General features: G+C 42.2%; 1 protein-coding gene across 1 annotated transcript in view; it reads left to right on the top strand.

Annotated features, from left to right (window-relative positions):
* The window catches only part of LOC124550710, a 67,544-nt gene that overhangs the window by 10,050 nt on the left and 45,741 nt on the right, over positions 1–11,753 (top strand). The window lies entirely within an intron of this gene.

The raw sequence follows: 11,753 nt of genomic DNA, 5'->3' as shown, positions 1-11,753 counted from the left end.
CAAACGTTTCTTATCATTTTGATAAAAGACTTGAAAACGAAAGGAAAAGTTGGGATTGCAAATAAATTTTCAGGAAGGCATTATAGCTAAGGCATACGCGAGAACTTCCTACATAAAAGTAGATACTGTTATTTTGTAATTGATGATTTACACGTGCTGATGTTATATTCATTATAAGAACAGGAGAAACCGTAATTTTCTTGGCATTTGCACACGCTATAAGCGCCACAATTTTACCTGTACAGTTACTTACAATTCCTTCTTAAAAACTTATTTGTAGTGTCCTCCTGGACAAGTAAGCACAAACCTATCTTGGAAATTTATCTGAAAGTCTTAATTTTCCTTTGCGATTCCTTTCCAAATCTTTTTATGAAAATTAATGAACATTAATAATTAAAAAACATTAAGCATTATTTCGGTTTATTTGCAGTGTAGGTAAGGTAAAAATAGAAAACAAAAATAGCTTCCGCAAAGGGATTCGACCCTACGACTTTCCGAGTACCTTTCTGTACTCTTCCCGCTTCACCGACCGCTTCCTGGAACTTAGCCCAACATTAGTTGTTAATGTCTCGCGATAACGCACGCCAAAAATGCAGGGTGTATCAGAAAGGATCTCCGATTTTTAAAAACTCATAACTATTATGTTATTTGAGACAGGGTTTGTGGTTCATTTCTCTTTGCCGAGAACACTGTTACAGGAAGCACATATCTCGATATGCTTGAGAATTTTCTTTTCCCATAGCTGGAGACAACTTCGTTTACCAACACGATGGGGCTCCGTCACACTGGCTTCTGGAAGTGAGGGAATTTTTAAGCCACAGGACTGCTGAACGATGGAACTGTAGCACTGGACCAAATGATTGAGCCTTACATTATTGGCCTCGAAGGCCACCGGACCAGACTGTGCGTGATTATTCCTTGTGGGGTTTTATAAAAGACTCTGTTTATGTGCATCTGTTACCAACAACAATGAATAACCTGAGACGTAGCATAACAGCAGCTGTGGAAGCTGTAACTCAAGACTTGCTCGCTGCAATGTGGGTACAATTTGAATGCCGCATTGTCATATGTCGTGCTTCTCAAAGGGGACACATTGAACATCTATGAAAAGGTATGAAAAACAAATTTTTGAGTTTCCCATTCATGAAAAAACAAAATTCACTGTGTATGTTTATTAGTTTCAGAAATATAGACGCGCCAAATCAGATGATTCTTTTTGATACAACACGTGCTATTTTTTTTCCAAACTCTTGGCCATTTGGAGTTGAATCTACCACAAATTTGGACGAAATCGGTGATGACGAGTAGACGCGGTCCCATTGTAGGAAACTGTGGGTTTTGAAAAACACATTCTGCAGAAAAGAATGTGTTATTGGTGATTTTATTTGTATTGGCATTAAACCCTGACCTAACACACATGTTTGATGTTTCATGCCCCTGTGCTCCAGACATTTTCAGAAGATATAAAGACTTCGTGAGTTAGTTTACGAACTGTTTGTAAGTACATTGAAACGTCCCCTTAGAAAAATTATAAATGACTGGGCTTGTAAACCCCTTACATTATTTGCTTTTCAAACAGCTGAGAAAAACTGAACGTACTCAGACATTACTCTCTTTACCTATTCTGATCAACACTAAACTGACACACAATATTTTTAGCGCAACGCAATCTGACTTTCAGTAATCCCTACAAAAGAATGGCCCTGACTAACATTAACCTGTACCTTTCATGAATCACTTACCCCACAAAAATCTTCGTTACTCAAACTATTGCAATACAGCGTGCGCCAATACTGCCAGCTGAATAAAAGATTCTAACTACTGAAGGCACTAACTACTGATAGGCATAGTTATCAAATGAAAAACTTTGATAGAGAACAAACAATGTATTTACCTTAATAGTGTTCAAAAGTCGTAATATATATATATATATCAGTCCATGATATCCAACATTACAAGTTTACTCTTTCTGATGGATACACGTCCAGATCGGCCGCTCTCAAAATTCCGCCATCTCTCTCCCCACATCCACCACTGCTGGCGGCTCACCTCCAACTGCGCAACGCTACGCGCTGTTAACAGCCAACTACCCAACACTACAACAGCAAACTCCAACAATGCCATCCAGCCACAGACTGCACACAGCACAGCCAGTGATTTTCATACAGAACGCTACGTGGGGTTACCAATATAAGAACCTAAACAGCCTACTTACAACATGTGCAATGTTGCCTTGCTCTTTTTTACCCACAACCTGTTTCGACACCTATGAGTCATCCACCACCTATGGGTTATATTTTCAATCCTGTAAAATACCATAGCAAATTTTGATTCGATTTCTGTTGTAAGCCCAAAGCTTTAACATGTGCATCTGTTTTGTTGGGATTGCTCACTTGTATGTGCTTGGGTTTTACTGGAGAGGTATACTGTTAAGCATTGTTTGACCTGACAAGCATTCAGTGTAATCCTAAAAGTATATTTCTTTGTTCAAGAGTAAATGATTTTGTAACATGTTTGCAGTAGTAACATTACTGGAGGCTTTGTGATAGTCTGCGTCCTTGGTGTACTTTGTTGCATGAAATTCTGCATCCTGTTTGCTGGTACCTTTTACCTCTCCACTGTTACGCTGTATCTCGCTTTTTGAATAACAATATGAGTTTAGGAAGACTTATGACGCCAAGCTTACTGTATTGTGCTGTGGTACGGTATTCACACAGAAACAATTGCTTCCTGAGGAAAGACATTACTTTGCAGACGAACACGTTGTCAAGTGCGAAGCAGCTTAACAGTAGACCAGTCTGCAAGAGACAAGATTTAAGTGTTGTACCGTCATGTGAACAGTGTCAGCAGAATAGATGCACATGTTGTAGTTTTAAGCCTACAGTAAAAATACGATGAAAGTTTTGAATCACATTTTTAGAGAAATAAAAGGGAGATTCCAGAAGATTACTCACATTTGTTGAGGTACGTGTAGGTGAACAAACACAAAAAAGAAAAAGGATTTGCAGAAGACATTGCTTCTCTAAACATCGCACATTTAGATGATACTCTTATTATTAGGAGTCTCCTGACATTTTAGCTTTAGTACATTACGTATGTTTTTGGATAGAGTCCGCCTTTAGCTAACACAATTTTGTTTTTTAATCCAAACATGTTTCACTGCAGTTGCAGCATCTTCAGTGCGCTTTTATTTTTCATCTGTTAAAGATAAAGAATGTTCTTTACTGTTTGTATACATGTAACTATTAGTTTTTAAATCGTAATTACAGATCTTTGAAAAAACAAATTGTGAATTCATACCTGTTTACCACATGGTGTGGTTTTTCTGGCGTGTTGTGTTTCTAAAGCGACTGTTTTGTTCGACAGTTTGTCATCTGAAACCACTTGCACCTTAAAGTAGATAAATTGTGTAAGCGAAAATTACGATTTGAAAATTGTTATTTCTATGCCTGAAATTAATTAATTCTGCGTGTGTGTGTGTGTCTATTTACATAATGTTTCACTTACATTTTCTTTTTCTTTATCTTCGTCACTGTCAAACACCATACATAGAGTTGCCACTGTCAGTGTCACTGTTTCACCGTTTGCCAGCTGTAAAAACAAACATGGCGGGCAGTGGAACAGTTGAATGTGTAAAAACAAGATGGCTGACAGTGGAACAGTTGAAGGCGTTCCTGACGGTTGTTCTTAATCTTTCAGAGGTGTCCGTGATTTGTGTGTGTGTGTGTGTGTGTGTGTGTGTGTGTGTGTGTGTGTGTGAAAAAGGGGGGGGGGGGGGAAATGGTTCAAATGGCTCTGAGCACTATGGGACTCAACTTCTCAGGTCATTAGTCCCCTAGAACTTAGAACTAGTTAAACCTAACTAACCTAAGGACATCACACACATCCATGCCCGAGGCAGGATTCGAACCTGCGACCTAGCGGTCTCGCGGTTCCAGACTGCAGCGCCTAGAACCGCACGACCACTTCGGCCGGCGGGGGGGGGGGGGGGGGGGGGGAGGTGGGGGGGAGGGAGAGAGAGAGAGAGCGACAGTAGGTTTTACGATTTATTTGCGTGTGTGTGTGTGTGTGTGTGTGTGTGTGTGTGTGTGTGTGTGAAAAGCGAACACAGAGAAAAAAAGAGCTTCAACCCCAAGATGATTACTTTAGTACATTATTACAATATTGCAATTTCCTACATGAAAGTATACTGTTAATGTGTAACAAATCGTTGTCCTTCTTTCTAAAGGGCAATTATGATATGTTACCTGTTAAGTGTCTACTGCGCGTGGTGTAAACTGCACTGATCAGACGTGAGACCTATTGCGACTGGCATGTCGCCATCCCTGCAGCTGCTACCGACAGTAGGTGAATGCCGCTACTTTTTTATTCAGACAGCTCCTCATCTAACGTAAGACAAATCGGAGGAGGTACTGGTAACCGAACCCCGGTCACTCTTTAGGGATGGCTACCACGCCGACCAATGTGCTGCGTAGATGCTCTGGTGTTAATTGTAATTTCTTGACAGTGTACTAATGCTCATACGTAACTGTGAATTGCACGGTACTGGAAGAATAGCTACGAAGCCGAGAGTGCAGTAATGTATTCAGGATGAAATAAAATAATAATCTAATAGCGAAAACATTATCAATTAGACGGTTTTGTATTTGTTTAGAAAAGACGGCTGAAGTGGCAACAAGAGTTTCGTCTCAACATGTGCGGTGTCATTGTTCACGCGTCATGTCAGCTGCAGCGTTTCAGCGTTTCTGTTACGGTGTCAGGCCAGGAGAATGGCCTGTAATCAGTCGCACTGCGCTTTTCTCTTCACATCTGCCACGTCCAAGTGGATCCCCCGCCCGTGAGTAGTTTTCCTGTATATACTGTATGGGTGCAAGCAGTACCTGTGATAAACTTCGCAGTACCGTGCCACAGGATCGCAGTTCACCACTTGCCTTCTACATCTACACACGTTCTCCGCAAGCCACCGTACCGTGCCTGGCGGAGGGTACCCTGCACCACTACTGGTCACTACCTTTCCTGTTTCACTCGCAAATAAAGACAGGGAAGAACTGCTGTCTATACGCCTCCGCACAACCCCTAATTTCTCTTACCTCCGCGGTCCTTAGGCCAAATCTAAAGGTGGCAGGGCTAAAATACAGGGAGCGAAAGGATATTTACAATTTCTACAGAAACCAGATGGCAGTTTTAAGAGTCGCGGGGCATGAAAGGGATGCAGTGGTTGGGAAGGGAGTGAGACAGGGTTGTAGCCTCTCCCCGATGTTATTCATTCTGTGTATTGAGCAAGCAGTAAAGGAAACAAAAGAAAAATTCGGAGTAGGTATTAAAATCCATGGAGAAGAAATAAAAACTTTGAGGTTCGCTGATGACATTGCAATTCTGTCAGAGACAGCAAAGGACTTGGAAGAGCAGTTGAACGGAATGGACAGTGTCTTGAAAGGAGAATACAAGATGAACATCAACAAAAGCAAAATGAGGATGATGGAATGTAGTCGAATTAAGTCGGGTGATGCTGAGGGAATTAGATTAGGAAATGAGACGCTTAAAATAGTAAAGGAGTCTTGCTATTTGGGGAGAAAAATAACTGATGATGGTCGAAGTAGCGAGGATATAAAATGTAGACTGGTAATGGCAAGGAAAGCGTTTCTGAAGAAGAGAAATTTGTTAACATCGAGTATAGATTTAAGTGTCAGGAAGTCGTTTCTGAAAGTATTTGTATGGATTGTAGCCATGTATGGAAGTGAACGTGGACGATAAATAATTTAGACAAGAAGAGAACTGAAGCTTTTGAAACGTGGTGCTACAGAAGACTGTTGAAGATTAGATGGGTAGATCACATAACTAATGAGGAGGTATTGAATAGAATTGGGGAGAAGAAGAGTTTGTGGCACAACTTGACCAGAAGAAGGGATCGGTTGGTAGGACATGTTCTGAGGCATCAAGGGATCACCAGTTTAGTATTGGAGGGCAGCGTGGAGGGTAAAAATCGTAGAGGGAGACCAAGAGGTGAATACACTAAATACGTTCAGAAGGGTGTAGGGTGCAGTAGGTACTGGGAGATGAAAAAGCTTGCACAGGATAGAGTAGCATGGAGAGCTGCATCAAACCAGTCTCAGGACTGAAGAGCAGAACAACAACAATGCCAAATCTATGTTGGCGGCAGTACAATTGATCGGCAATTAGCCTCAAATTTTCTCAATAGTGTTAGTCTAAAAGAACGGCGCCTTCCCTTCAGGGATTCCATTTGAGTTTCCGAAGCATTTCCGTAATACTTGCGTGATGTTCAGCCCATCGGCAAAATATCCAGCACCCCGCCTCCGAACTCCTTCGATGTCTTCCTTCAATCCGAGCTGGTACGGATTCCAAAAACTCGAGCAAAACACAAGAATGGGTCGCACCAGTGTCCCATATGCGCTCTCCTTCACAGAAGAACCACAGTTTCTCTCAATGAACCGAAGTCGACCATTCGCTTTCTCTGCCACAGTCCTCAGATGCTCTTTCCATCTCTCATCGCTTTGCAACGTTAGGCTCAGATATTTAAACGACGTGACTGTGTTCAAATGGTTCAAATGGCTCTGAGCACTATGGGACTTAACTTCTGAGGTCATCAGTCCCCTAGAACTTAGAACTACTTAAACCTAACTAACCTAAGGACATCACACACATCCGTGCCCGAGGCAGGACTCGAACCTGCGACCGTAGCGGTTCGCGGTTCCAGACTGAAGGGCCTAGAACCGCACGGCCACACCTGCCGGCCGTGACTGTGTCAGCCACCATACAATTAATGCTGTATTCCAACACTACGAGTTTGTTTTTCCTACTTATCCGCGTTAACATATTACATTTAGAGCTAGCTGCGATTCATCACGCCAACTGGAAATCTTGTCTAAGTCGTATTGTTTCCTCCTTCAGTCACTCAACTTCCGACATCTTACCGTACACCAAGACATTATTAGAAAACAACTGCAGATTGCTGCCCGCCCTATACACCAAATCATTTACGCATACAGAGAACAACAGCGTTCCCATCACACTTCCCTGGGGCACTCCCGACGATACCCTTGTCTGTGATTAACACTTTCCGTCGAGGACAACATACTTGGTTCGATCATTTAAGAAGTCTTCGAGCCACTTACATATCTGTTTACTTATTCCATATGCTCGTGCCTTTATTAACAGCCTACAATGGGGCACCGTGTCAAATGCTTTTCGGAAATCGAATCTGCCTGTTGCCCTTTATCCATTGTTCGCATGGCATGATTTGAGAGAAGGGCAGTCCGAATTTCATACGAGTGATGCTTTCTAAAACCGTCCTGATTCGTGGACAGAAGCTTTTCCGTCTGAAGGGAATCTATCATATTCGAACATGGATTATGTTGTAGAATTCTGCAGTAAACCAGTGTCAAGGATATTGTTCTATAATTTTCCATTCACCCTTCTTTATACACAAAGGTCACCTGCGCTTTTTTTCCAGCCTCTTGGGACTTTCCTTTGGGAGATTCGCAATAAATGCAAGATAATTAAGGGACCATTGCCGTTGCGTACTCTTTCTAAAACTGAATTTTGACTGTACCTGAACCTGGAGACTTAACTGCTTCCAACTCTTTCACTTGTTGCCGGCCGGTGTGGCCGTGCGGTTCTAAGCGCGTCAGTTTGGAACCGCGTGACCGCTACGGTCGCAGGTTCGAATCCTGTCTCGGGCATGGATGTGTGTGATGTCCTTAGGTTGGTTAGGTTTAAGTAGTTCTAAGTTCTAGGGGACTGATGACCTCAGTAGTTAAGTCCCATAGTGCTCAGAGCCATTTATTTCTTTCAATTGTTCCTCTACGCCAGGGATGCCTATTAATATGTTCTGCGTAGTGGAGTCTGTGCGATTGTCAAACGACTGTATGTTTGTCCGATTCGCCTGCGTCAAACGTTTCTTAAACGCGAAATTTAAAACTTCAGATTCCCTTTTTCTGTCGTGTACTGCCATACCAGACACGTTAACGAGTGCCAGGATAGAAGTCCTAGACCGCTTAGCGATTTTACATACGACCAGACTTTTCTTGGCTTCTTGGCAACAGCTTTTGCTAAGGTATGAGGTTAGTGGTGGTTGTATGCTTCGCGCATTGATCTTACAGGCGCACGGGTCTCTGGTGACTTTAGACTGTCGTCATTTGCTCCTTCTCTTTTGCATCGAGGGTGCAACAGCCTGCTTCCTCAGCAATTTGGGAGTTTCGCTGTTAAACTACGGCGGGTCATTTCTGTCCTTAATCCACGTACTCGGTACATACTTCTCCAGAGCACAGTTTACAATCCGTTTAAACTTTGCCCATAGTTTCTCTATGCCCATCATACTGGAACTAAATTATGTCAGTTTATTGTCCAGGAGGGATGCTAACGACTGCACATCTGCTCTTTCTAGCAGAAATACTCTCCTAGAGATCGAACTAGTTGCTCAAGACAGTTTTCGGAAAATGTGCTCAGGACCACTTCCCAAGACTGTCTGTCCGAAAACCCCGCAGTGAATGCATAGACGCCTCTGTATCTGGGACCATACGACAGCTCTGGTTTCACATCCCAGCACATTGTCACGCCTACCTACTGTGCAGCGTGACTCATTAGGTTCCTGACTCATCATTCCAGTAACCAAAGGATATTTACGTAATTTTCGTTTTGTCAACATTAAGGACTAGTCACCTGTTGCCCCTGGATGATGTAAAACTTAAAGCAAAACAAAGCTACCTGCAGTCTGAAAGTCGATGTGAACGTTTCAGTGCCTCGATAGGGATGTCGCGTTGTACGTGGTGTAGCATTGTCTTTGAACTGATTTAGCCAGCCAGTAACAGAGTGACCTGCAATCCAAGATGCTACTCCAGGCGGGTGTAAAATGAATGTGCGCAACGGAAAATAATAAACGCTAAATGAAGATTTGGCCCTGTCTCACTACCCCCTGAAGCAGATCTTAGGATCTCTTAATTCTATAAATTGACCGAGCGAGGTGGCGCAGTGGTTAGCACGCTGGACTCGCATTCGGGGGGACGACGGTTCAATCCCGCGTCCGGCCATCCTGATTTAGGTTTTCCGTGATTTCCCTAAATCGCTCCGCCGGCCTGGGTGGCCGAGCGGTTCTAGGCGCTACAGTCTGGAACCACGCGACCACTACGGTCGCAGGTTCGAATCTTGCCTCGGGCATGGATGTCTGTGATGTCCTCACTCTAAAACATGGTGGGCAGCTGTAGGACAAGTGACACTGAACGGCAACATCCTAAACAACTTTACAGAATACGTTTATCGGGGGTAATTAATTGACACAAAAGGGGATTTGAAGCCTGAAATTTTTCGTCGAATTAAACTGAGTTGGAGAGCTTACGAAAGGAATGCAACAGCTCTCAAATCTAACTTGCCGATCTACTTAAAGAAGACAGTTTTTGATCAGTGTGTACTACCGGTTTTAACAAACGGTTGTGAAACTTGGACTTTAAATGAATTTTTCAAAGGGAAACTGAGAACTGCTAAGAGAGCTATGGAAAGGTCAGTATTAGGCCTCACTAAGAAAGATCGACAGAAAAGTGAAGGCATTCGAGCAATTACAGGAGCAAAAGATATTATAGAACGGGTTAAGACTCTAAAATGGCAGTGGGCAGGACATATTGCACGAACGAAGGATGGAAGATGGACAAAGTCAGTTTTAGAGTGGAGTCCCAGAGAAAAACGAAGACCACCTGATCGCTGGGATAAGGAACTCAGGAAAGTTGCGGGCTTCAACTGGCAGAAGACAGCAGCGGACACAGATGCATGGAAAAACCTCTTAAAATGTATTTAATAACTTAAAGAGGCTACATCTTGTATAGATTGAATTAGCTGAACAATAAATAAATAAAATCTCTCAGGAATGAGCCGCGGTAAAATCGTCAAACCCGCCGAAGTTTCTGGTAGGTTATATTAGAAGAGCCGTTGATTAAAAGACAGCTGGTTAAGTAACGTAACATTCCATACCGTACATCTGAATCTGACTTCAGCTGCGATCCATATGGTCAATAGTTTACGCAAGAAACAACATACGTAAGTAATTCGAGGGTCATTCTAAAAGTAAAGAACGTTTCGCTCTGAAGAGCCCCATCATTAAAATGCAAAATGCGAGCGAATCTTTTCTGCAAACAAAAAAACAGTGTTAGTGGCACTTGGCGTCGTCATTACTAACCTACCACAAAACGGAAAGATGCAGAATGGGTCTCTGATGGTTCGCTGGGACTGAAGAAGGTGCGTGAATTGAACAACATCCAAAAGGAGGGCTCTTCTGACAGTTCCACGTGGTTGTGTGAACGTTCTGTGCGTTCTATGCCAAGTGAACAGAAACTATGTACAACACCTGAAGCGTTTAAAACCACCACCTTAATTTCCTCTGGTTTTTTAACACGTTTGTATTAGGTCGCTTTCTTGTTGTTCATCTGTTCGGTACAAATTTAGCAACTGATTTGAAACTAACGTCTCGATGAGCTAAAAACTTCAAACTTTGAGATAGTTCAGAATGCAAAACGGGCTCACTTTCTTGTCCGTTGTGTGGCGTGTGCCACCACTATTTCTTACCTTTCCTATTCCATTCGCGAACGCTGGCGAACGTCTATGTGAGCTCGACTCTTAATTTTTTACATTCGCCGTCTTTTCGCCAGATGTGCTTAGGTGGAAGCAATATATTGGTTCACTCATCTAAAATGAAACTAAAATAAACTTGAAATTTACCACTTATCTCTGTTGTAATCTCACCAGAATGTTTGAAATCGGTTGAAAAATTTCACACACATCAAAGTAAAATAACAAAAACTAATTATTTAAATAAAAACTTTCTAAAAAAACACTTCTCGAAACGGAGAGAAAACTATGAAATGATTTTAGACAGCTCCTTACAGATTCCTAAACTCATACAGATAGTCCTGAAAATTTATGTTTTCGAATTTGTAACAGCTATGATAATACCTGTAAAATTTAAAACGTCAAACGTGGGGCGCATGCAACCGATAAAAGTAAGCAGTGTAGAGAGCAGCCGCCGGTGAGAGGAATCGCACAGCAGTTCGTATCACTTGCAATGCAATAAAATTGTTAGTACATTAGATGTGCTATCCCTGCATCAGTTATCTACTACACGCGCCCCCACGTTTTTCGTTTTGTATTTTACAAGTATTGTTATAGCTATTAAACAATCAGAAGCTGAAATTTTCAGGGTTGGTTGTATGGGGCTAGGAGAAAATCATTATTTCGTGCTTTTTAGTCTGTTTCGAAAACTTTTTTGCATTAATGCAGTCTCGAAAACTTTCGAGCAGAAGGCCTAGGAAAGAGTGTGGAGCTCTACGACAGGCATTTAGCTTTAAAAAGCGACTACATAGAAATCAGAATTTTTGTAAAAATTCTTTTCTTTCATTATCTTTCCCCACAGTCGTTTAATGAACAAAGTAAGAGCATATGGACTATCAGACCAACTGTGTGATTGCATTGAAGAGTTCCTAGATAACAGAACGCAGCATGTCGTTCTCAATGGAGAGAAGTCTTCCGAAGTAAGAGTGATTTCAGGTGTGCCGCAGCGGAGTGTCGTAGGACCGTTGCTATTCACAATATACATAAATGACCTTGTGGACGACATCGGAAGTTCACTGCGGCTTTTTGCGGATGATGCTGTGGTATATCGAGAGGTTGTAACAATGGAAAATTGTACTGAAATGCAGGTGGATCTGCAGCGAATTGACGCATGGTGCAGGGAATGGCAATTGAATCTCAAT

Source organism: Schistocerca americana, chromosome 9 (assembly GCF_021461395.2).
Source record: "Schistocerca americana isolate TAMUIC-IGC-003095 chromosome 9, iqSchAmer2.1, whole genome shotgun sequence".
Classification (NCBI taxonomy): domain Eukaryota; kingdom Metazoa; phylum Arthropoda; class Insecta; order Orthoptera; family Acrididae; genus Schistocerca; species Schistocerca americana.
Note: the sequence above shows the minus strand (reverse complement) of the source record. Positions and strands in the feature narration are given on the sequence as shown.